Below are 26,685 nucleotides of genomic sequence, written 5' to 3'. Positions count from 1 at the left end.
GGCTATTAAAAAAAAAAAGTACATGCTGTCTTTAGTGATAATGCTTCTAATGTTTTTGTTAAGTGTAACAATATTATACAATATAACAATATAACAAATAATATTTCCTTATTTTGGACAAATATCCTTTCTAAATTTGAGGACCTTTCAGATTAGGTTATGGAGAAATAGAATCAGCAGTTGTCATTTGTTTTTCTCATAGACAAGTAGTATAATTCGTGGAGAATAAGTTTAGTGTTGTTTGTTTGTTTGTTTGTTTTTGAAGTATAACTAACACACAATGTTATATTAGTTTCGGGTACACAACAGTGATTTGACAATAGTGTACATGACTCATTGTTCACTGTAATTAGTATAGTCCCCATCTGTCACCATACAACATTATTACAATATTATTGATTGTATTCTCTATGCTGTACTTTTTGTCTCGATGACCTAATTTATTTTACAACTGGAAGTTTGTACCTCTTCATCCTCTTTATTTTACCAACCACTTCATCCATCTCCACTCTGGCAACTACCTACCAGTTTGTTCTCTGTATTTAAGAGTCTGTTTTTTGTTTGTTCATTTGTTTTTGTTTTTGTTTTTTAAGATTCTACATGAGTGAAATCACATGGTATTTGTCTTTCTCTGTCTGACGTATTTCACTTAGCCAAATATTCTCTAGATCCATCCAGGCTGTCTTAAACGGCAAGATCTCATTTTCTTTTATGGCTGAGTAATATTCATGGAGAATTGTATTTAAGGGTAAATTTATATTGCCAGATTTGTGAAATCTGGCTACACAGATGAAATTTACTACACAATACAAACTACTATTTAGATTCTAAACTTTGGGCATTGAATCTTTGAAATATTTTACAACGTAAGTGGGACAGTATTCTTTATGAATTGTAATTTGACTGATAGTATTTGGCAATATCCAGCACATACCTCAAAGAGATTCAGAGAAAAAGAATGTTTTTTTAAATGTGAAAATTTTCTTATGTAAACTATACATTCATTTTTCACGCACAGGAGCATGAATAGGGAACATAGATAATGGTGGACTAAATAACACATTTAATTTCTCTGAAGCTTCAAATCCCACTATAGAATCCTGCTGAGCTAGATTAAATTAGACCACATAGTGAGCTCTTTGAGCAAAGTTAAGTGGCCTCATTCCTAAGCCCACATTTATCACTTCAGTTATAAGGAAGTGCTGATCCGGAGCATTTAGACCAAAGAGGAAAATGGACAAGAACCAGAATATATGCCCCAATGTCTAAACTGATTTAGACCATTTGCGGGAGAACTTTCTAGAATAGGGAGTGGTACAGCCTCTCCTGGGTCAATTTTACCTAGCTGCACAGGTAGTGATAAGGGGATTAATGGCTTCTCTAGAGGGAAGGCAGAGAACCCCTTCCAAGAATGGGTATTTACACAATCTAGGATTATTTGTATACTTTTGTCCTCTAAATAGTACAGCCCAAATGGTGTTCTTGAGCTTGGTATAGACCCATGCTTGGGAAAGATGTGGAGGCTGGGGGAAGTGAGGAGGTGAGGAGAAACCTGGAGTGTAAAGGAGCTTGGATTTCCATTGGCACCCCTTTTTTCCCCAGAGAGATACTGGCACAGTCACAGGATTAAGTTAACGTTCCCATCTCAGTTAACCCATTAGGTGGGAATAATACATTTACACACCAATGTGTGAGCTTATCCTCTCGAACCTTCCATCCAAAAAAGGTGGGGGGTGGGGGAAAGAAAGAGAAAAGGATACTAAGGGTTTTCTAATGTACTCTCAAACGTTAAAAAAAAAACTTTTCTTCCTTTTAATTGCTTTTCCCAGTTATATGTGAAATGGGTATTTCAGTTTGCAGTGGTAGGAAAAGAATAATGGAACCAAAGAAAAGGAGAGACGTTTTAAAACTTCATCAGCATATGGCCTGTCCCCAATCATTTGTAACAAGTGTTAGAAGAAGCAGAAATACCAGATTTCCATTTAGTTACCTGCTGGATCTATTGCCTTTAAAAAAAAATTTTTTTTTAATGTTTATTTATTTTTGAGACAATGCGAGAGACAGAGCATAAGTAGGGGAGGGGCAGAGAGAGAGGGAGACACAGAATCCGAAGCAGGCTCCAGGCTCTGAGCTGTCAGCACAGAGCCTGATGTGGGCCCGAACTCACGAACTGTGAGATCATGACCTGAGCCAAAGTTGGCCGCTTAACCAACTGAGCCACTCAGGCGCCCCTGGACCTATTGCCTTTTAAACAATTTTAGAGGTTATTCCTGTTTTGCCAAATGCAGGGAGAGGGCTGGGAAATATCTGCCTGGCATGTTAAGCTTACGTATCATTAAAACTCTAGGAAATGTTGAACCTTATATAAATTCTGACTCTCCTTCATATGGCTGTTATATTCATATTTGAACAGGCATTATATATGGCGTTTGCATGATTGGGAAATCTGCCTTCTAATATGCCTGAGATGGCTGGCTCACTGATTAACTTCTGACTGCACTGAGCTAAATCCCACTAATTGCTGAGTTTGTTTCCTCATTTGTGAAGCACTGAAGTGACCCTCTTGTGAATGTGGCTGGGCCACATTTTAAAAGTTGGCCCTCCCTGTAGCAGGTTTGGAAATACTGCAATAATTTTAGAATTGGATGAAGAAATGTATCTTGAAATAAAAAATCCTATATAATTTGAGGTAGGTATGAATTTCCTATCAGGCAGGATCAAATCTAGGTTGGTGAGTAAATAAACTAGAAGCAAACAAAGTGAAAGGGAAGAAGACATTTAACAGACTACAGGTTTGGGCCCATGCCACACGGTGGCAGGCTTACTCTGTGTTGTGCTCCCTCTTCAGGGCCAAAAACATCAAAGGTGGAGTGAGGAGGGAGTGGAGACAAACTTCTGGGAAACAAATCTTAACGCTTGAATTTAACTACCTTAAACCACGTACTTCAGGAAGTTAACTTTAGAAACGATGGCATATGTTATTAGTTTGTCAAGATTATATGTTCATATTAAAATGTTTTAGGGGCACGTGGATGGCTCAGTCGGTTGAATGTCCAGCTTTGGCTCATTCATGATCCATTTGGCTCAGGTCATGATCTCACGGTTTTTAGGTTCAAACCCTGCATCAGGCTTGGCTTGCTGCTGTCAGGGCAAAACACCCTTGGGATCTTCTGTCCTCCTTCTCTCTGCCTCTTTCCCGCTTGCATGTGTGTTCTCTCTCTCGCTCTCTCTCAAAAATAAATAAACTTAAAAAAATGTTTTTGGGGCACCTGGATGGCTCAGTCGGTTAAGCGTCCGACTTCGGCTCAGGTCATGATCTCACACCCCGCGTCAGGCTCTGTGCTGACAGCTCGGAGCCTGGAGCCTGCTTCGGATTCTGTGTCTCCCTCTCTCTCTGTCCCTCCCCTGCTCATGCTCTGTCTCTGTCTCAAAAATAAATACAACATTTTTTTTAATTAAAAAAAAAAATGTTCTTTACAGTGGATGTACCTGAGCAGCAATGATCTGACCTCCCATAGGACATTTTCCCTCTAGATCTCAATTTTGTCATCACTACAATGATGGCTTAGGATTACTTAAAGTTCTAAAATTGTCATACCTCTCTTATAACTAGAAGAAAGATATTCTTTTTCAGTAACAAGCATTTCAGTCATATTGCAGTGAAGTTGATAAGGAATATGGTTTTTTTATTTAGATTGCCTAGGTTTGAGTTTGATTCTGCCATTTTTTAACTGTGAGGTATTAACCTATAAAAAGTTTCAGTTTCCTCATCTGTAAAGTGTTACAAATTACAGTACATATCTCATGGGGTTGTTAGGATTAAATGGAAAAAGAATGTATGTGTGGCAGAGACTGGAACACTGTTCACCAAACCATTTCTTTTTCTTCCAGAGCAAACAGCTCAACCACATTTCCCCTCTTCACTTGTAGTTATCTGTGGCCATTTGACTGAATTTTAGCCAATGAATGAAATGTGAGAAGAAGATATTCATCAACCTATTTGTAGGCTCAGCTCACAAAAATCTCCCATTGTGATCTTCCTTATTCTTTCCCCTTCTGCAGGTTTCTCATGGAAGCCATGTGTTAAAGATAGTGGGACCACAAAACAGAAGGAAACTTGGTCCCTGAATCATGTCTTGGAGGACAGCTTTGTGCCTGTTAAGAACTGTCCTTCTGGATTTTCTGTGAGTAAGAAATAAACTTCTATTTTGTTAAGCCACTGAGATTCTGGGGCTTATCTGCTATGGCAGCTAGCATTAACTAAAACAGCATGTAGGGCACTTAACACGATACCTACTTAATAAATGTTAGGTGTTATCAATATCATGACTCTAAATAAAAACCAAAAGCCTAAGATTCTGAGCTTCAAACACAGCACTGATATGGAGATTCCTTCTGCAGTATACAAAATCTGGCTTAAAAAACAAACCAAAGAAACAAACAAACAAACTAGAGAAGGTCTAGGAAACAAAGTTGTGTATAGAGATAGTAAAAATCTAAGCTATTCATGTATGTAATATGCAGAAAGTCATTACCAATATTTTGTATTTATATTTGCTACTTTTTTTGAAAAACTTAACAGAATATAAAGGAAAGAAACCAAATTAAAAGTTCAAGTTAGTACCATCATTGAAATAATATTTAAAATTTTTCTTCCTTGTGATAACATTAGTGTTGTGATTCAATGATTTCTCTCAGTATTTCACGTTATGCTCACCCTTTTTCTCTTAAAAATGTCTTCTTTCTTGACTCCAACACTTTTTGATATTTTAGTGCTTTTATTTATTTTTTTAAGATTTTATTTTTTTATTATTTTTTTTAATCTTTGTTTACTTTTGAGAGAGAGAGAGACAGAGTGCAAGCAGGGGAGGAACAGAGAGAGAGGCAGACACAGAATCTGAAGCAGGCTCCAGGCTCTGAGCCGTCAGCACAGAGCCCTACGTGGGGCTCAAACTCATGAACCGTGAGATCATGACTTGAGCAAAAGTCAGACGCTTAACCGACTGAGCCACCCAGGCGCCCCTAAGATTTTATTTTTAAGTCATCTCTACACCCAACCTGGGGCTCAAACTCACAACCCTGAGATCAAGTCACATGCTATACCAACTGGGTCAGACAGGCATTCCTTTAGTGCTTTTATTAATGCCTCTTCTCAGTTTTCTCTAATGAGATTCTTTTTTTTTCTTTTTAATGTTTATTTATTTTTGACAGAGAGAGAGACATAGAATGAGCGGGGCAGGGGCAGACAGAGAGGTAAACACAGAATCTGAAGCAGCCTCCAGGCTCTGAGCTGTCAGCACAGAGCCCGACGCGGGGCTCGAACTCACGGACTGTGAGATCATGACCTGAGCTGAAGTCGGACGTTTAACCAACTGAGCCACCCAGGCGCCCCTGAGATTCTACCTCTCTTAAAGCCAAGATCAAATTTCATGTGTTCAGTCAAAGCCTTCCAGGATATCCTGGTTGGAAGGGATCCTACCTGCACTGAATTGTAACATTTACACAATCCAAGGCTCTTCCCATTTGCTGTCTTCTGTGCTAGAGTTTATTTTCAGTTGGGTTTGTATAGCTTGTTTCTCCCTAATCAGATTGCAAACTATTTGATGACATGGACTGTGCTTTTTTGATTTTACATTGCCCTCAGAAAATAGTAGAGTCTGTGAAAACAGTTATTGATACTTGACTCATTGGTTTGAAAGCCCCAAGTTTATAAGATTTCCCTTAATGTTTTAACATCTCTCTTTCATGGAGTTTCATAAGAATAAAGAACAACAGCTCTCATACAGTTTTCTTCATAGATAAATAAAAATAGAGGCAGAGGTAGTATTTTATGGTCAGTGGTTTGGGTTAGTAGAAATTTACAAAGAATAAATGAGTGCCTCATTTTCTATATTGAAATGAGGACAATTTTATATGTATTACCAGTTAAGCTTATTTTGCTTTTTTCTGTCCTTCCTCCTAACTATTCACTTAAAAACTTTTTTAATGTTTATTTTTGAGAGAGAGAGAGACAGACAGACAGACAGAGTGTGAGCAGGGGCGGGGGGCAGAGAGAGAGGGAGACACAGAATCTGAAACAGGCTCCAGGCTCTGAGCTGTCAGCACACAACCCGAAGTGGGGCTCGAACTCACAGACCGCGAGATCATGACCTGAGCTGAAGTTGGACGCTTAACCGACTGAGCCAACCAGGCGCCCCTAACTATTCACTTTTTAAATTTCTTTCTGTTTTGCATATTCGCTTAAGATGTTTACCTTAAAAATATTAAAAGTTCTAGCTTAAAAGTGTTTCACAGTGTATATTCAACATCACAAGGACTGTAGAATGTTTTAACTCTGAATCTTGCCTCTCATTTTCAATTTGATCGCTAGTTTCATCCTGTTTTAACTTCTAAAAGTTGGCTATTTTCTATAGTCAGTGTTTCCTTGGAGTTACCAATGTTCTATTAATATCTTTGCTCATCATTGATTCTTTGAATGCTCCTTTAACTGGATGGAGAATTTTAGATTAACAGATATTTCCCTCCACCATTTTGAGGATATTGTTCCATCGTCCTCCAGCATCTACTGCTTGCGATAAGAAACCAGCTTTGTTTATATATCATTCTTCGTAGGTAGTGCGACTTTCAGGCTCATCCCAAACATTCATAGAAACTAGGGAAAGTTACGAATGAAGGCCCCATACAATATGTCTAAAACATTTTTAAGTTAAAAAACAAGCTAACAACTTGTTAAATGAAATATATTCTATCCTCCTATCTTGATAAACATACCTTTTTAAGGAACTGGATGACCAAGCCTTGAATTTAGGACTCTTAGAATCCTTCAGAGAGTACAGAGAGATCACAGTCTCGGTCCCGCCTCACATCTCATCCTCCATGTTTTCCAGTCTTGGCTTCATCCCACACTGCAAGGGGCTTCACACACTTACTTGTGGACACTCCAATTCCAAGCCCTACAGCCACTTCCCAAACACCCCATGGCCCTAAGTGTATGCAGTCTGTTTTTGGGGGTTGGACATAGGGAAGAGGCCCATGAAGGTCCTGAAAGTGGGTTGGAGCTGTATGGGCAGGAAATGCTAGGGTCTTGTGCCCCTGGAACATGGTTTGGAGGGAAAGGGCAAACTTTGGGTTACGTTTTCTTGACATTGCAATAACCTCCTTCATGGTTTCCTCCCATCCAACCTGTTCTCTACACTGTATCAGAGAGATTTTTTTTTTAATGTAAACCACAGCATTATATTATCTCCTAAAAAATCCTTTAAAGGCTTCCTATTGCATTTGAAATAAAATCCTTTAAAAGGCTGCAAAGCTCTAAGTGGCACTTCAATGTGCCAAGCTCTTTGGGAAGAGCTTTCATCCAAGATGTTTCTCTTTCTGAAACGCACTTTCCTACCCACTCCTCGCATGGCTGACTTCAGTCTATTGTATAGCTCCTGGCTTAAATGCCACCTCCTCTCCAGGTACAGCTTCCCTGTTATTTGCTATCACTGCATCTTGTTTATTTCCTTCAGAGTACAAATAACAAATGTAGTCACCTATTTGTCTCTCCACACTGTCATCTACACAAGGGAGAGTGTCACATATGAGTCAATTCTGAGATGGAGATTAGCACATGGGAAGTTATTAGGGAGTACTCTACTCAACCCCTGTTGAGCAAAAGAAAGTAGGATGGGCCATCAATCAGGCAGTGGATGCTGGCTTCCCAGAAAGGGGCCTGACTTTGGGCAAAGCAATTCTCTTTAGCTGAAGCCCTTCCTTAAGAGGGCTGACAGCTTTGGTCTGGATTGGGCAGCATAGCACCCAAATGGTCCATGTCTTGTGCAGATCTGCTTTCCTTACATGAGTTCTGGAAGTAGCTTCTTCAGAGCTCTGGCAGGCTTGTTCCCTGGGGGAAACTTGTAAAAGGAGGGTTAGTAAGGGGAACCACACGCTCTGCTGTCGCAGCTGGTATTAGGCTGCAACCAATACTCACCCTTTCTCTCTTCTGTGGTTCATACTGGATGCTCTTCACTCTTGATTAGCACCTCTGAAGGCCTAGGTGACTCACCTAGTGGAGTGACAGATTCTTAAAACTGATGAGTTCCAGTTAACTGTTTATCATGTCCTTCTCAGGCTGCACCTGCTACATCTGTCCATTTGCCATCAAAATTGCACAAGTACTAAAAGATGTCCTAGTTGATTACCTGGATGCCAAACATATGCCTACCCGATTCCACTGTGTAATAGTAGTTCTACTGCCTCTTGATAATGAGAGTCAATTACCCCCATGAAGATCATTTTCTTGCCTGCTGGTCCTTGCCATGAAGGGCTCAGAGTACTGGGTGGTGGTATAGTTTAAAATTCATTGAAGACTCTTGTTGTGTTCCCTGGTAGAAATGTTTTGCCTTTGGGAACTAAGACCTTTAAAACTGTGGTTATATTTGTGAGGATGAAAAGCACAAAATTCCCCAAGTGGGTCACTGGGATTGATGGTACACAGGAACACTCCTGCTTCCATACCTTTGACTCCACTCCCAGTTATTCTCCTATGAGGGATACAGCATCAAATAATGGTGATTGATTTAGAGCATGACTGCATCCTAGAAGGTAGCACTTTATCCTCACAGGGTATCATCTCCAAGCTGGTACTTCAGCCAAGATTTCTGCCATGTGATAGGTCCAATGGATTCCATGGTCATATGCCCACTGCTACATTTCCTTTGCTATGTAGTGGGTTCCTTGGTCAGATGCAATGATATATGGGATGCCATAATGGTGGATCAAATAGAGTATAATCCCTTGGATAGTCACGTTGGCTGAGACTCAACAGACAGGTAAGGCAAACCCATAGAATATGTGTCTATTCATGTTAAAATGAATGACTACCTCATCCAGGGTGGAAGGAGTCCAATAGGGTCGCCTTTTCACCAAGTGGCTGTTTGCTATCTTCAAGAGATAGTGCAGTATTGAGTCTCAGCAATAGTTCCTGTTACTGGCAGGTTGATCATTTGGCTACGGGATTAACCTTGGTGAGTGGAAGATCCTACTGGTGGGCCCAGTTACAGCCTTCCTCCTTATTACCATGTTTTCTCTATTCATGAATCTATTGTGCCAGTACTGGGGTGGCTAATAGAAAAGCTGGCTGGTGCCAACTGGTTAAGTCATTCTACTGGGGTGTTTAATGCCTCTTCAATGGTAGATGTCTCAGAACCTGTGGAGGAAAGGGACGGAAGCAAGACTGGGCAGAAAGAGAAAATGGGCTTCAGTAAGTACATCACAACCAGGCCCCAGCCAACCCTGTGGGAAGTTCGGAAGCTGGGATGATTCTTTAGAATTTTCCCTTGTTGAGGTGAGAGAGTCTGGTCTTCACAACCCCTCATTGACCAGTCATTTGTTGCAGGCTGCTCCTAAAAGGGGCATGACCTTGGGTAAGGTAGCATTTTTTAGTTAAGAAAATGACAAAAGAGGTTCGTCAGTGCACAGCCTTCCCAGAAGCTGGGAGAGTAAGTCCTTCAGTCTTAAAGGAGACATAGACTGGCATAGCATAGACTCCACGAAAGAGACCATTACCATTACCTTTTTTTTTTTTTTTTTTAAGTATGCTCCACTCCCAGCATGCAGCTCAGTGCAAGGCTTGAACTCATGACCCTGAGATCAAGACCTGAGTTGAGACAAAGAGTCAGATGCTTAACTGACTGAGCCATCCAGGCACCCCGAGACTATTATTATTTTTTTCACCAGTATATATTCAAGCTTAATATAGTGTTTAGCACACAGTGGAAATTCAAAAGATCTTTTTGAATAAATAAATTACTGAAATGTCCTGCTTTCTTAATTTGGAGTAAAAAGGTCACATCTCACCCCACCCTCCAACATTTTACTATGAGAATTTCAAAATTTAAAGGAGAGTGCAAAAGGGACATCTGTGTGGCTCAGTTGGTTGAGCATACAACTCTTGATTTTGACTCAGGTCATGATCTCAGGGTTGTGGGATCAAGCCCTGTGAGGAGCATCGGGCATGCATAGCATGGAACCTGCTTAAGATTCTCTCTCTCTCCCTCTGCCCCTCCCCTGCCATGCTCTCCCCTCTTTCTCCCTAAAATAAATAAAAATAAAGAAATAAAATAGAGTACAAAAAACATTTCCCAGATATAACATTTTGTCATATTTGCTCTCTTTTTTCATGGATAAGTACATGTATAGTATTGTTTTTGTTTGTTTGTTTTTGTTTTGTTTTGTTTTGTTTCGTTTTTGCTAAACCTCATAACACTCTGTCCTTAAATACTCTGGTATGTATCTCCTAACAATAAGGACATTCTCAAAACTACTATGATCATATCTGAAAAAATAACATAAAAATTTTTAAAATCACTTAGTATCTAATATTGAGCCATATTAAATTTCTATGATTCTCCACCAAATATCTTCTATAGCTTTAAAAAAATTTTTCGGGGGCGCCTGGGTGGCGCAGTCGGTTAAGCGTCCGACTTCAGCCAGGTCACGATCTCGCGGTCCGTGAGTTCGAGCCCCGCGTCGGGCTCTGGGCTGATGGCTCAGAGCCTGGAGCCTGTTTCTGATTCTGTGTCTCCCTCTCTCTCTGCCCCTCCCCCGTTCATGCTCTGTCTCTCTCTGTCCCAAAAAAATAAACGTTAAAAAAAAAAAAAATTAAAAAAAAATAAAAAAAATAAAAAATTTTTCAACTATGATTCCATCCAAGGTTCATGCATTACATTTGAATGTCATTTTTCTTTACTATCTTTTAAACTGGGAACAGTCTCTCTCCCCTTTTCCCCCCAGAGACTTAACTTTTTGAAGAGACCAAGGCTAGGAGTGTTCTTGTCCCCCATTCTGGATTTGTCTCTTTCCTCATAGTGTCATTTTGTTTGTTCCAGGTAACATCACCTTCAATATTCTAAACCAATGAGGATATTCTTACTATCCTCCTCAGCACCCTGGTGTCATTCCAAGAAGTCACCGAGATACATTCTAATATCCAGAGGACCAATCCTGCTTCACAGTCAATCGCAGCCAAAATTCTAGCTCCCTAGAAGACGAAAGACCTCATAATTCCTACCAGAAGCTGGTGGCTTCCTAAACGAACCATGTTGCTCCTGGTGGTGTTGCCATTGCTAACAATAAAAGTGTATTTTATGCAGAAGGTGATCTTATGGAGGAGTGACATAGACACTCATGAGAGGTGCTGTGCTTGGAAGGGTCTCATGCTGGTCTAGGGAGCAGAGTGGGTTTATCTCTTTATGCCATCTGTTCAGCGTAGCATCTGCCTGAATGCAGGGGAAGAAATCAATCAGCAGAGTACTTTACTACTTTGCTTTAGTCAGGACCAAGATACTTGTTTGCTTATTTATGTGTTCTTGGGGTGATGGAAAAAAGGAATTAGAACAAAAATTATTTTCCAATTCTCCATTGCCACTTCTCTCAATCTTCCCTCCTCCTTGTTTATGCCATGTTTATTTATCCCAGCCACAAGAACAGAAATTATCTCCAAAGTAGGTGGCTCAATAATAATTGAGGTTGTAAAACTCATTGTGACTGATCATGTTTACCTGTTTGGTTATCTAATTAAACTCAAGGTGGACTCTCTCTTTAGGTAGATTCTATATTTTATTACATTTGTAAAATCCTAAGACACTTATGCTATCCTCAATTCTCAAAAATGATTATATTGTTTTTGCAGCTGTCAGAACAGATAGATGTCTGAGTATTACTATTACATAAACAGGTAAACAATCTTATAGAGTGATCTAAATTTCCCCGTTCTGTGAGTTGGTGGTTCTCCGTGTTATTTCTCTCCATCTTGACCGGCTACAAGAAAAGAAAAGGCGGATGCAATCTGGGTGCTCCCATCTGTTTTTACTCTCGCAGAAGAACTAATATTCAAGTCTTTGAGGAAGTAACTGAAATCTCTTTTAATTTTGCTTGTCCAGTATCAAGAACGTTCCAGTGGCCTATGAAAAACAAATGTCTGCCTAAGGGACCTTTGGACCTTTCCTTGGCAAAGAAAATCGTGTTAAGAAGTTGGACTCCATCAGGCGTTAGCTAGCCTAGCTGAAGGAAGTGGTACTGAATTGGCTGACCCATACCTGGCCAAATTGAAACTCACAGAAGAGCACAGTGGAGGAAAAGGGAGCAGACAAAAGACAGTGTTCTCCTAATTTTCCATTTCCTGAGAGATTACTTTTAAAATGAAATTCCGAAGCCCCCAAGAGTGATTAGAATTGTTCTCCTGTGACGGGGCGCCTGGGTGGCGCAGTCGGTTAAGCGTCCGACCTCAGCCAGGTCACGATCTTGCGGTCCGTGAGTTCGAGCCCCGCGTCGGGCTCTGGGCTGATGGCTCGGAGCCTGGAGCCTGTTTCCGATTCTGTGTCTCCCTCTCTCTCTGCCCCTCCCCCGTTCATGCTCTGTCTCTCTCTGTCCCAAAAAATAAATAAATGTTGAAAAAAAAATTAAAAAAAGAATTGTTCTCCTGTGGCCCACATTCTTGAAGATACTTTTTACCAGCATAGGCATCTGTTAGCATGAACATGGAGAGGAGTCCTCCCTCCACCCTGGAGGTAGAGCCCAGTTTCTTCCTTAAAGTAGCACTTGTAAATTGAGGTTTTTTGCCCAGTAGAAAAAGTTTAGGGTGCTCTAAAATAATCTTGTTGGGAACAAGTCATTTTGCTGTTTTTAGATAACAATTATAGAGAGCTTTTGAAACTGGAAAAAAAAAAGTTTAAAGATCATCTAGCACTAGTCCACAGGCCAATTTTAGGTGAAGACCCTATGATTTGTCTGAGGGAAGGTTACTCAATCCAATGAATAACACTAATATACCAACATATGTGTCAGTCTTGCAAGTACCTCACTGTTAACCTAATTAGGTTTCCTTTGTCCCAGAGGTAAAAAGAGGTCACCAAGTCCAACCATATAGGGTTATTTGGAAATGTTTTTCCAAATAAATAATGCTGTTTCATGCCTCCCTACCTTTGAAGGTACCGCTCTGTCTTCTGAAAGGTCTTTCCCTTCCTTCCATCCGTTACTTGTTCTCCAAATTCACTTTCCCAGGAAGTTTTTTCCTAACCTTCCTTTGTGCTCACTTGATACCCTGTATCATAATACTTTTCACCCTGTGCTGGAATAGTGAAACAAACTACATATTCCTTGAGATCAGCAACCATGTCTTATCCAACCTTTTATCCTCCAAGATGTTCCAAGTGTGGCATCTGGCACATAGTAAGCAATGAGTGCTCAGGAAATATTTGAGGACTCAACCCAAAACCTCATTTTTTTCCCAGAAACCCTTTTCTCAAACACATGTTTTCCAGAAGCCCTTTTGATCAGATTGTAGCCTAAAGAAACTGACTTTTTTCCCCCTTTAAACAGAGTAGGCTCAAAGAATTTTTAGTAAATCCAATGAACTGCTACAACCTTGGTTGAGCCACTTCACTCAGTGCATATTGAAGGCACTGTAGTAAGCCCAGATGTCTCATTTCAAAGACTTTACAATCTAGGGAAGAAGATAGCAATAGACAATTTATCTCTTATAAGAAATGTACAGTACATTTCTGGGCAGTCTGAGATTAGTTTATCAGATTCTGTAGTTGCCAGGAAATTAGGAAAGAAGTTACATCAGATACTGTCTGAATGAATTTCAATTGCTGGAGCTGTTGAATCAGGGAGGAAGATGCAGAGAAGGAAGACAAGAGTGGGTGGTATTTGACCAGGATTTTAAAAGATAAGCTTAGGAGACTGATGTGTACCTTGGGGGTATGGTTAAAGATAACCAGAGCCCCACAGTACTTAAAGCAGTAAAAGCAGATTTTATTCAGGAACTATTATTGCAATAGGAGAAAAGAGACTTCAGTCTAGAACTAGGCTTACTTGCACTGTTGCAATAGTCTCTGAATAAAATCTAGTTTTAATGCTTTAAGTACTGTCTGACTCTGGTTTTCTGTAAGTGGGGAGAGGGTAGTGATTCAGGGCATTTCAGATAGAGGCAAAAGAATGAACGAATGCAAAGGTGAGAAAAACAACTTAGGGAAAAAGTTAGTAATCCAAAGAAAGCTGAGTAGTCAAGGAAAACAGGAAATCTCCGGAGCCAGAACCTAGAGTACTGTTGAGTAAGTGCTGGAAGATGTGGAAAAGCAGTCTTCTAGTAGATTAACGGAGTTGTTTGGTGATACTTAGAAAATGTTTTTCTGTTTATTCAACAGAGCTCAAGTGGGAAAGCTTAAGTTTCAACAAGATTGCTTAGAAAGTTATGCCAAGACGTTTGGACTTTATTCGGTGGAGCGAACTGGAGTTTTCAAAGAGCCGTGCAATACCTAACCAAGAAGATTGTGGTCTCCATAGATGACAGGCTAGAGCAGCATGAAGCTCTCCCGGCCTCAGTTTACTCATTTATAATAAGAAAAGGGTTGTGTCATTTGCTGTCTTAGGTCCTTTCCAATCCTGACAGCCTGCTTCCGGGTATCTGTGCCTTCCTTTCATCATCTGGGCCCCGTGCCTCACTTTTCCTTCTGATCGTGGTCCAGCTGCCACCTTCTCTTCCCACCCTCAGGTCCTGCGCAGGTGTCCTTTGACCGGTCGGTCAGGGCGCGGGGGCGGGGAGGTCATCCCTGAAATATAAGGAGTATCTCCTCCGACGACCTTTGTCCCGGGTAGCACCATCAGGGTAGTGTCTAGAGGAAGTAGGGCGCGCTACGGGGCAGGGAAAGGAGTTTCGCGTCGCTTTTCCGTCCTAGGTCCCTCGGGGTGGCTGGCCGGCCGCCCCCACGGCCAAGCCCTCGGGCTCCCTGAGACAAAAGCCTGTGAGTCTCGGCAGCCACCAAGCTCCACCACGACTCTCCGTAAAGCTTCGGGGGCAGGACTAGGACAGCCAATGGGCTTCCAGAGAAGCCCCGGGCCGCCTGGCCTAGAGCCCCAAAATACTGACTCGCAGCCACCGCGGGGCGGGCGGATAAACCCCGAGTCCGCCCAGCGCGCGTGGCGTCGGCGTCACGTGAGGCGGCCCGGCCACGTGACCCGGCGGCCCGGCCCCTGGCTCCCTCTTACCCCACCCCCCTCACTCCGCTCCACCCCTTCGCCGGCAGTCCGCACCGCTGTTCTCTGGCGACTCCGGGCCGCCGAGCTTCCGAGATCCCCGCGGCGCTCCCCGCGGCAGGGCCCGGCCGGACGGCGCGAAGCAGCAGCTGGCTGCCCAGGTAGCCGGTGGGGCGCGGGCCCGCGCTCGCGGGGGGCGCTTCCGCCCCTGCCCTTCTCCTTGCTCCCCCTTCCCCCCGGGCCGGGCTGGTGTGCCCCGTTCTCCCACCTCCTCCCTCCCTCCGGCTGCGGGCCTGGGCTTCCCGGCCCCCGGTCCGCGGGGCGCTGCGACCCGGCGGGTGGCGGGGCCACCGGCGCGGCACCGTTCGCAGCTCTGCTGGCGTTTTCTCCGAGGAGGAGGGAGAGGGTGCAGGGAGGCTAGGGAAAGTTTTCCCTGCTCCCTCTCTTTTTTGAGCTGCTAGGACGCGGCTTTGCTCACAGCTGCAGCCTGTTACCGCTCTGGGCGCTGTTTTGCTGAGAAGAGACCTCCCCTCCGACTCTCCTCCCCATCCTCTTTCGGCCTTTCCCAAGATCTTAGCATCTTCTCCTTCATCTCCGGGGAGGGTGGTGGTATCACAGACCATATTCTCCACCGTTTCCCTTTCCCCCACAACACGGCCTCCACAACGGGGCATTCGTTTAGGGACCTTTATCCAAGAGTGCGGCGAAATGAGTGAAATATTTCTCTTGTCCTGCGTTGGGTGCACTAACCGCTCTATTTTATGTGAGATGACCATCTAGGCACGCTCTGTTCCGCTCCCGTAAGTGGCTTTTTGTGTATGTTTGTTTGCATGCGAGACCTTCCGAAGCCCTCTTTGCAGCTGGGAATTGCAGTTTTTAAAGCAATATTGTAATGTTGCTTTAAAAAAAAAAAAACAGGTTCAGAGTCTTATTTGACTTTGGCCTATTTATTTTTGGGGGAGGAGGATTATAGTTCTTGGAGGCAAAAATTGTGAGTTTCTAATACTGTTGTGCATTGTGGGATAGTAACATCAAAACACCAAGGTATATATCATGCAAAAAAGAATGGAAAAATGAGCTAACCCTGAGGGAGGTTTATAGTGTGTTTTAAACTTTAGAAATATCTATTTGAAGTGACCACTGGGTGAATTTCTCTGCTTCGACGTGCTTTTAGGGTTGAGTAGGTAACTGTGTATTTTCATTCTATTAATTCGTGGCATGGATATCTTTTATTCCATTGTGTGAATACCGTCTATTAAATACTTCTAGACAGGTCCCATTTCTTGTTCACTCTAGAAGAAGAAGGGTATTAATCATTAACGAGATTTCTTCCACAGTGATTTTTATGTGTGTGACCCAAATGATAAAGTTCTGGGAACTTCAGAAAGCAAATGGCTTTAAAAAGCTATCAAGTTTGCAGCTTAAAAAAAAAAATCTTAAAAAATTTTAAAGTCAAGAGTGCTTATATGTTGCAGCAAGAGCTTGGCTTCATCTTAATAATCAGCAGCTCAGGGGCACCTGGTTGGCTCGGTCCGTTAGGCTTCCGACTTCAGCTCAGGTCATGATCTCATGATTTGTGGGTTCGAGCCTGGTGTCGGGCTCTGTGCTGACAGCTCAGAGCCTGGAGCCTGTTTCCGGTTCTGTGTTTTCCTCTCTCTCTGCCCTTCCCCAGTGCTCCATCACTCTCTCTGTCTCTCAAAAATGAATAAATGTTAAAAAAAAATTTAATCAGCTCAAGCTGGGAAGTCTGAGACCATGTCCTCCTTTATCTGAAAGTCAGAGTGGGGAAGATGAAACTGAAGGGAAGTCAAAGACCATCATCATCATCATCATCATCATCATCCTCATCCTCATCATTATTCTGTTTTTCTATGTACTGCATTAAATAGTAAGTCAAACATGGCAAACAAGGTTTGAGCCCTAATGGAGTCTAGAGTCCAGGCAGGTCCTTACTACACATTTTAAAAATATTCTGTGGTTTAAAAAAAAACAAAACTAAAAATGTTAGATATTGTATACATGTTGAGCAGTGAACAGGAGGCATATGATGAATGTTGTTTGACTTTAATCAGAATAGATGTCACAGAAGAGGTTAATCAAGTCGGTTATCTAAATCAATTACGTGTTTGACCCACAACATTTTAAAGTTAAAAAAAATTTTTTTTAAATATTTCCAAGTATATTAAGTCACAATATAGACTTTTTAGATTTTGAAAGGAAACAAAGAAAATTTAGAAACTAAAGCAAAAAGAAGAATGTACAGGGGCGCCTGGGTGGCGCAGTCGGTTAAGCGTCCGACTTCAGCCAGGTCACGATCTCGCGGTCCGTGAGTTTGAGCCCCGCGTCAGGCTCTGGGCTGATGGCTCGGAGCCTGGAGCCTGTTTCCGATTCTGTGTCTCCCTCTCTCTCTGCCCCTCCCCCGTTCATGCTCTGTCTCTCTCTGTCCCAAAAATAAATAAACGTTAAAAAAAAAAAAAAAAAAAAAGCTGGATGCTCAACCTGAGCCACCCAGGCACCCCGGACATCTGTGCCATTTTCAAAAAAAAAAAAAAAAAAGAAGAATGTACATCACCTGTAATTATACCATGTAAAGATAACAGTTAATATTTTTGGGCATATATCCTTTTTACTGTATGAGTTTACTGGGTTGCTGTGTTCAGATAGTGAGATTTCAGGTTGTAAGGGATACTGTGATATCCAAATCCACTTCATACCTGAGTCTAGGAGAGCCAGTAGCAAAAGTTTCAGTATTAAAGAACTTAGTCAAATCTATTTGATTTTGAGTTTAGATAGATTTTGATAGCAAGAGTTCAAATAGCTAGGGATACCTTTATTTTTTTTAGTATTAGATTTTACTAAATGAGATCATACTCATGCATACCTAATAAATTGTAAGGCGTGAAAGGACTTCAGGAGATAATGAATTTCATTTGGGAAAGACTGTACTCCGAGCATTCCTGAAAGATGGTGTCTATCCTCCTCACAACCCCAGAAACGAAGATTCCATGGCTTTCCTGAGACTAGCATTCTATGGGGGCAAAAGCGTATGTTTACAGAGATGTTCTTTTCAATACTTATGAAAGTGTTTTAGTTTTGGAGATAGTCTGACCCCCTTCTAATGCTTCAGTCGTGAACTCAAATAGTGTAGTGGAAACATCTAGTAATATTGTTTACAGCTGTGGTGGTGAAGTGTTTCCAGCCATTACTGCCAGCAGTTCCTCCCATCCCTAGGCTTGACTGCTGCACCTCCCATTAAGAGATGGAGTCTGTGTCTGCTCCATTTGAATCTAGGAGAGACCACCTGCAGTGGCTTAGCTGTGTGAGTGAGGCCTGTGTCAGCCTTAGTTAAGTTCCCAGTGCCCATGACCTCATGAGCAACCTCAGCCGAGTTACTCAAAACACAGAATTGAGAGAAATAACAAATTGCTCTTGCTTTAAGCCACTGAGTTTGGGATGGTATGTTACTCAGCAAAAGATGATTGAAGCAGCAACATAGCACCCTTGGTGTAAAACTAGTTCACTTATAAGTCAGTCCCAGGATGTGATCCCTGAGCGAAAATTGTGGTCAGCATATGGAGTAGCGTGCCTTAGTGATAAATTTCTAAATTATTAAGTCTTTACTTCATGTTTACATAAGGATATACTTATCAAATTAGCTTAACCGAATGCTGTGGCTATATCTCGTGCTCTACAAGCTAACTGGGTAAGTCAAAAATCATTTTGTGTAATTGGTTATTATCATTTTTTTAATGTTTATTTTTTATTTTTGAGAGAGGGCGTGCTAGCGGGGGAGGGCTGGATAGAGAGGGGGTACAGAGGATCTGAAGCGGGCTCTGTGCTGACAGCAGTGAGCCCGATGCGGGGCTTCAACTCCTGAACCCTGAAATGATGACCTGAGCCGAAGTCAGACACTCAGTCAGCTGAGCCATCCAGGCGCCCCTGGTTATTATCATTCTTAAGTTAACAGGTTTTAAAGGAATTATCCATTATTGAGATGATGGGTGTGTGGTGTTTTCTTACAGTTTGTCATTTGATGAATTTAGTACCATGATTGTAGTTGTAAGTACTTACAGTACACATGTAAGATCTGCAGTGAACTCACGTATGAGAGGTGCTTTGTTCTCAAGGAGGGTGAATCTTAGGCAAACTGTTGTTTCAAATGTGGATATTACTGGGCTTTCAACAGATAATGTATTGTTCAGGAGCACTTCTCTCATTGTGTTTAAATGAGCAACTGCCCATTCCAATTCTGGTTAGATCAGTTTAAGAAAAAAACCCACTTCACTGGAGAAGAAAAACTTGGAGGAGATCAGAGGGGTACTTGTACAGACTTCTGGTTTCCAGCTTCCACTGGGCTCTTATCCCCTTTATTGGTTTCTCTGTCAGTACTCTTCCTGCTTTAGACGTTAGACCATTTCCATTTTTTTCCCTCCACTCCACGTTCTATTGCTACCTTTCCTATTACTCTCAACAGAAAGCCTTCTCTCTTTCTTCACAGGGAGAAATAGATGACTTCAGAAGAGAATGACCCAAAATGCAAATCAAACCCACAATGAGATATTACCTCACATGCACTAGGATGGCTATAATAAGAAAGACCATAATAAGTGTTGGCAAGGATATGGGGCAGTTGGAACCCTCATAAGTTGCTGGTAGAAATGAAAAATGCAGAGAGACGGGGAGAGAAAGGGAAGAGAAAGAAATTGTTTCCAACTTCTGGTGCCTCAACCATGAAATTCACTTCCATCTGTATCCATCCTTCTTTTTTGTTTTCACAGAAGAAGCTCCCCCTTTCTATAGCTTCTCTTGCACCTGTGCTTCAGATTCCACTTCCTGTTACTTATTTAGTGCTTATGTCCTGCCCTTATCTTTCTCTCTTACTGGGTCCTTCCTGTGAACATTTAAACATTTTAAGTTTCTTGGGGCACCTGGCTGGCTCCGTTGGGAGAGCATGTGACTCTTGATCTCAGGGTTGTGAGTTTGAGCCCAACATTTGGTATAGAGATTACTTAAAATCTTAAAAACAAATTAATAAGTAAACCTTTTTAAGGCTCTAATATGTTTAAAATAAAAAGGTGACCCAAAATACATCCTTCAATTTCAGCCAATTTTACGTTTACTCCTAGCAAATTTTCTTTTCCTTCACAGTCAGACTTCATGAGCAAGTTGTTTATAGTCATTGTTTTCACTTCTTCACCTTTCACATGCTCCTCAGCCTGCTGCAATCTGGTCTTGTCCACCCACAGCTTCACCGAAATTCATCTCGTGAAGGTCATCAATAATTCTTGCTAAATCCAGTGGGCATTTCTTAGTCCTTACCTTGTTTTGGTCTCAACAGCATTAGACCTTGACCTGCCTCCTTTATGTGATGCTCATGTCCCTAGGCTTCCATGACTCTATTCTCCTGGTTTGCTTCCTACTCTGCCTGTTCCTTCACAGTCTCTTCCGCAGGGGTGTTCCTTGTCTCTCTGCTGTTCGACTTTCTTAGAGTTCTGCCCGACATCCTCTTCCCTTCTTACTCCGCACACTTTTCCCTGGGTGATCTCATGCCAGATTTCCACATCTTCAATCCAGATCTCTTTCTTGATCTTCAGATTTACAAATCTATTGGACATATCCACTTTGATATCCCACAGGTGGCTAAACTTAAAATGTCCAGGGTGGAATTCGTCATCGACCCTGAAATTTGCTGTGTTCTGGGTCCTAGTGAGTGACACTGCCGTTCACTCAGTTACTTAAGCTGAGCAGCTGGGTATAATCCTTCGCTCTCCTTTTCCCTTATCCAGCTCCTCTTCTTTCATTCAGTCAGTTGCAGAATCCTCTTGAGTTTGTCTCCTGTCCAGGTTTCTCCATTTCTACTTCCTTGGTACAGGCTTCTTTTCTTTCTTTCCTGGCTTGCTGTAGCCACCTTAGGCTCCCTCTGAGTTTTCTTCATCAGCATCTGGTCCATACATTCAGCCAAAGTAATCTTTAACGGACGTACATCTGATCATACCACTTCCCTGCTTAAGGCCTTTCAGTGATTGAATGTTGTTCATAGGATAAAGGCTAAGCTTTTTGGCTACAGCCATGCTAAATTTCTTTCAGTTCTTCCACCTGGCATATGCATTCACTGTTCCGGGTGCCTGTCTTCTCACAGGTAGTTGACACTTCCCAATTCTGGTGTTTCTGTGGCATTCAGAACTACCCACGAGAGCAGTGGCCACTCTGGTGTACATCTCTTTATGTGCCCAGACCTCTCTGACCCCACGTAAGTTCTGCCAGGGTCAGGGGAGGGTGTCGTGGTGTTGGCTTTGTGTCCTTTTTACTTGGAGGACATTCAGTAAACTTTCATTGAAGGACTACAGTACGGTTCTGCCTGTCCATTGCTGGAATTTTAGTTTGGCACTAGGCCATTGCAGGGTATGGTTGATACTACTCCTATGGCAGAGGATAGTAGATAAAATCACATTAGAGCTATTCACGTGGGACGGGTTATGATACTGTAAATAGATTTGAGCCTGGGTCCCTGTATTCCAGCTTTGAACACATTAGAAAAATAAAGTGTAACTGTGTTCTATCCATTTCTTTAGGCTTTTGGCCCATCTATATTTATGTAATTTATTTTACAAAACCTTGAATGTTTGGTGAAACAAAGAACAAAGCTATAGAAATTACTGCAAATCATGGAAGTTTTTTGTTTTAAAAGTGAAAGTATCTCATAGAAGCAATACTTGTATAAGATTATAGTCAGCTTCACAACCCTGGATATCTTTTTTTTTTTTTTCCCTGCTAATACTATTGCCACTGGGTTGTTTGCTTTTAACCTGAGCGCATGGCTTCATTTGAATTATTTCTTCATTTACAATGAGCTGTCAGATTCCCTATGTCCTAGAATTGCCTAAAGTTTCTGTGCAATGAAATGAAAGTGGGCTTTTGGATGATGAGGATAAAGAATTGCTTCCAGAAGCCATAATTGCAAATTGTGTTTCAAGTAAAGTAACTTCCTGGCAGTTGGGAAATGACATATGTCTTCTCCAGTGAGTAACACATTTGAACAAAAGTGATGAGACCAGAGGGTGGTCACTGTGTTAGCAAATTCTAAAACAGTCTGTTTTTATTTTTATTTATTTTTAAACGTTTATTTTTGAGAGAGAAGGAGAGCGTGAGGAGGAGGGAGGGAGAGAGAACACCAAACTGGCAGGGCAGAGCCCAGTGTGGGGCTCGATCTCACAAACGGTGAGATCGTGACCTGAGCTGAACTCAAGAGTTGGACCCTTGACCACCTGAGCCACCCTGGTGCCCCAACAGCAGTCTGTTTTTTTTTGTTTTTTTTTTTTTATTTTTAATATATGAAATTTATTGTCAAATTGGTTTCCATACAACACCCAGTGCTCATCCCAAAAGGTGCCCTCCTCAATACCCATCACCCACCCTCCCCTCCCTCCCACCCCCCATCAACCCTCAGTTTGTTCTCAGTTTTTAACAGTCTCTTATGCTTTGGCTCTCTCCCACTCTAACCTCTTTTTTTTTTTTCCCTTCCCCTCCCCCATGGGTTTCTGTTAAGTTTCTCAGGATCCACATAAGAGTGAAACCATATGGTATCTTTCTCTGTATGGCTTATTTCACTTAGCATCACACTCTCCAGTTCCATCCACGTTGCTACAAAGGGCCATATTTCATTTTTTCTCATTGCCATGTAGTATTCCATTGTGTATATAAACCACAATTTCTTTATCCATTCATCAGTTGATGGACATTTAGGCTCTTTCCATAATTTGGCTATTGTTGAGAGCAGCAGTCTGTTTTTAAATAAAGGTAGGAGGATGACCTTGTCACCTGTTCATAGGCATCTTCATGAAGGATGCCATAAACTCTTTTGGAGAATGCCTCATTCTCAAAGCCCCTCTGTCTTTGTGGATTTTGTCAGGTGTTCAGGGCATTCTCTTGCATTCTTGTAGTAAGATAAGCTTGCAGAAAAGAGAAGTGGATGACAGCTGTCCTAGCAGCTGGGGCACTAAGAGCATCATGTGTCTGAGCAGATCTCCAGAACTTTGTTTCTTTGCAGTACTTATACCACAGAATGGGTGCAGTAGTTAAAAGTGTTTTATTTATTTGTTTTGAGAGAGAGTTCAGGGAAGGGTCAGAGAGAGGGAGAAAGAGAATCCGAAGCAGGCTCTGCGCTATGAGTGTAGAGCCTGACATGGGGCTCGATCCCATGAACTGTTAGATCATGACCTGAGCTGAAATCAGGAGTCAGATGCCCAACCATCTGAGCCACTCAGGTGCCCCTAAAGTGTAGTCTTTAAAAAAAAAAATTTTTAATGTTTATTTATTTTTGAGAGAGAGAGTGAGTGGGAGAGGGGCAGAGAGTGAGGGAGACACAGAATCTGAAGCAGGCTCCAGGCTCTGAGCTAACAGCACAGGGCCCGATGCGGCACTCGAACTCACAGACCATGAGATCAGGACCTGAGCCGAAGTCAACACTTAACCAACTGAGCCACCCAGACGCCCCCTAAGTGTAATCTTACTTATAAAGTTTTGAGGCTGAGTCTGTCTTAGAGGCTCGTCTGGACCTGGGAAATACATTTGGTGTCTAAGTCCGAGGTGTAGCATCTGCTCAGTCTCAAAAAGCCCATCAGAATAAGTATGGAAGTGGGGCCACCTGGGTAGCCCCCTCTGTTGAGTGTCCGACTCTTGATTTCGGTTCAGATCATGATCCCAGGGTTGTGGGATTGAGCTCCGCATTGGGGTCTGTGCTGAGTGTGGAGCCTGCTTAAGATTTTGTCTTTGTTTCCTCCTCTGCCCTTCTCCCCCGCTTGTGTGCACGCTCTGTCTCTCTTAAATGAACAAAAAATAAGTATGGAAGAAATTGATGAGAGTAACATTTGGCTCTTCTGTAACTTGAAAGGTCTTTTTGAATTTCTTTTGCTGTAGTATAGATGTATGACATGACAAGTTGTAAAGTTGCACCCCAGAAGTTTACCTAAAACTTTAGAGCTTATCTTTGGAAGGCTTACTGGCATTGTAATATAATACTCAAAAACAGAGAAAGATGGCTACACACTTAAGTCTTTTGTGCTCAGACAGGAACTTCCATTGGTAAAAAAGGAAGAAAGCTATAAAAAACCCTCATTCCTGCAGGAAACTGGGTAATCTTCACTGAGGAAATGCTTACATTTTATCATCTGCTAGAACACTAAGAATTTGATTTCTGGGATTTCATGTAGCAGTTTTCTGGGATATATAATTTTCATTTAGTTGTAACCTTTGTGCACCCATTTTTTTCCATATATACATTAACGTGTATCACATAGACTATAGATTTGTATGTTGTATTCCATTGTTTGCTTACTCTACCTGTATTTGTATTCTAGGCTTCTACTTCCTAGGATTGGACTTTCTATTAGACCATAATCTCCTCAGAGGCAGGGACGTAAACGTATTGCTCTTGATGATTTGCCCCAGCCTTCTTGGTGTGTGGGGTCATTGTCAGAAGAAGTAATATATGCTATTACTTTGTTCACGTTGTCATACAGTAGTGCTTATTTTGTAAAGCATCTTAGACTTTATCAATGGCTCATTAGCTATAAATAAATTCCTATTATAAGGCAGCTTAGCAATTTAAACTGATAACAAATAACTGATAACAAATAAACCCATCGAGTTTATGAAAACAGAAAAACCCTATTAGAGATCTTCAGTGAACATGTCAGTGCTTTAATTGAAATAAATTTTTTTTGCAGTTAAATATTTTTTCATATTTGACATAGCTGTTTCAAATAGTCCACACCAGGCTATATCTTGTAAAGAACGCAGAGCCCATTTTTAAACAGATTGATTCGCCATTCAGAGTCTTTTATGTTTACTGTGAGAAAATCCGCTTCCATGATAAAAAATCATACAGGCTCGCTCCCTGCCCTAAGAATGACACCAGAAGAAGAGAGAGAATCTTGGTGCCAACCAGTTCTGCAGGGTTGTTCACACTATTCAGACCTCTTTTCCTCAGCAAGCTTGTAGGTCAGCAGAAGACAGGTTCTGAGGTGTGCAGTCCCATTGGTTGTGTCCATCTCCTTTGTGCCAGCTACCTTTGGTTGGAACGAGGGTTGAGATCTGTGTGGAAGCCACATGCTTGTAAGTCATAACTCTTAATTTCTAGTGTTGTTTAATATTGAGAGCATTATGTTATCAAAAACAAAGTTTTCCTGTACTGTTTTCTCCATTTCCTGTTTTTTTGAATTCTGTAAATGTATTCAAATATATTTTTGCTAAATCAGTAAAGCAAAACATTCCCCACCTTCCTTTAGCACTAGGGGAATGGAAAATAAATATGCTCTTAGAGGGATCAAAAGATTGGTCGCTACATTACTCCTTTAGTCTTCCAGTTCTAAATGTAGATTTCTAAAATTGGAAGGTCTGTGTTTGTCCTCTTGACTAAATTTGCTTTCAGAGTGTAAAATAAAATAACCTTTTCTTCTCCATGCTCTAGCTCTCTGAGGGACAGTGCTGGTTGCTAGGAAAAGCCATCCCAGGGAATGGGAATTGGATCTACACTACCAGTGGAAGCAGAAGAAGTCTATGGGAATATAGGATATATTTTCAAGTGTCAAAGAAAATAAGGAGATCCAAGTGGGTTGGCATGTTGTCCTCTCAGAACGTTACAACTCTTTTCCATCCTCTGCTTGCATTTCTCATTTCTGTTCTTTTACTCTTGCTTTATCTCCATAAAACAAAACAAAACAAAACAAAATTATTGATTCACCTATTAATGCACAGTGAGTGATAACTGAGGCTGAACATATCAATGCTTTTTACAAGAAAGTACTTCCTAAATAATGGGCAGAAAAAATGTTGCAAAAAGAAAAAAAGATTATTGAAGTTCTTCAGAGGTTATTAATATAATTGACTAATTACAACTCATTTTTATGATTAACAGTCAAGTCATGGGAGGACTGGTCATCATAACAATTAGTTGGTTTAGTTTGAATTTCAGCTGTATATGCTGGAAAGTCCTAAGAAGGCTATATATCTTTTAGAAATGTTCACTCAGGATTTCTCTAATCTGAACTTGCCTTACCAAGACAGATTTAATGAATTGTGATTGTACTTTTCCAAAAATAGTTTTTAGGACTGAACCACTTTTTTAAAAAAATTTTTTTTTTTCAACATTTATTTATTTTTGGGACAGAGAGAGACACAGCATGAATGGGGGAGGGGCAGAGAGAGAGGGAGACACAGAATCGGAAACAGGCTCCAGGCTCCGAGCCATCAGCCCAGAGCCTGACGCGGGGCTCGAACTCACAGACCGCGAGATCGTGACCTGGCTGAAGTCGGACGCTTAACCGACTGCGCCACCCAGGCGCCCCGAACCACTTTTATATTTAATTAAAAAACTATATCTTTGAGTTTATTGTGGGTTTGTTGTAAACCCATGGGATCATAATTTGATTTTTTTAAAATGTGGTAAAATATACATAAAATTTCTTATTTTAACCATTTCTAAATATACAGTTTAGTGACAAATATATTCATATTATTGTGCAGCTGTTACCACTGTCTCCATAGAACTTTTTCATCATCCCAAACCAATACTCTGTATCCATTAAACAATAACTTCCCATTATCTTCTCCCCCTGGGTCCCTGGCAGCTATTACTGTCCTTTCTGCCTCTAATGAATTTGATGA

At 41.5% G+C, this 26,685-nt stretch overlaps 1 protein-coding gene across 8 annotated transcripts in view; it reads left to right on the top strand.

The window, feature by feature from the left end:
• Positions 1–26,685, top strand: part of RCBTB1 (RCC1 and BTB domain containing protein 1) — a 99,741-nt gene that overhangs the window by 27,341 nt on the left and 45,715 nt on the right. For 4 of the 8 annotated variants that reach the window (XM_086712420.1, XM_086712411.1, XM_086712425.1 and 1 more), the window contains one exon: positions 4,063–4,184. The gene's annotated coding sequence lies outside the window, so the exon portion shown is untranslated. Of the gene's footprint in view, positions 1–4,062; positions 4,185–15,027; positions 15,183–15,236; positions 15,822–26,685 lie in introns of those variants that run through there. The other 4 variants (XR_015253343.1, XM_086712389.1, XM_086712400.1 and 1 more) reach the window with 2 other exon arrangements.

This window comes from Puma concolor, chromosome A1, assembly GCF_028749965.1.
Source record: "Puma concolor isolate L17-30 chromosome A1, mPumCon1.1.hap2, whole genome shotgun sequence".
Taxonomy (NCBI): domain Eukaryota; kingdom Metazoa; phylum Chordata; class Mammalia; order Carnivora; family Felidae; genus Puma; species Puma concolor.
Note: the sequence above shows the minus strand (reverse complement) of the source record. Positions and strands in the feature narration are given on the sequence as shown.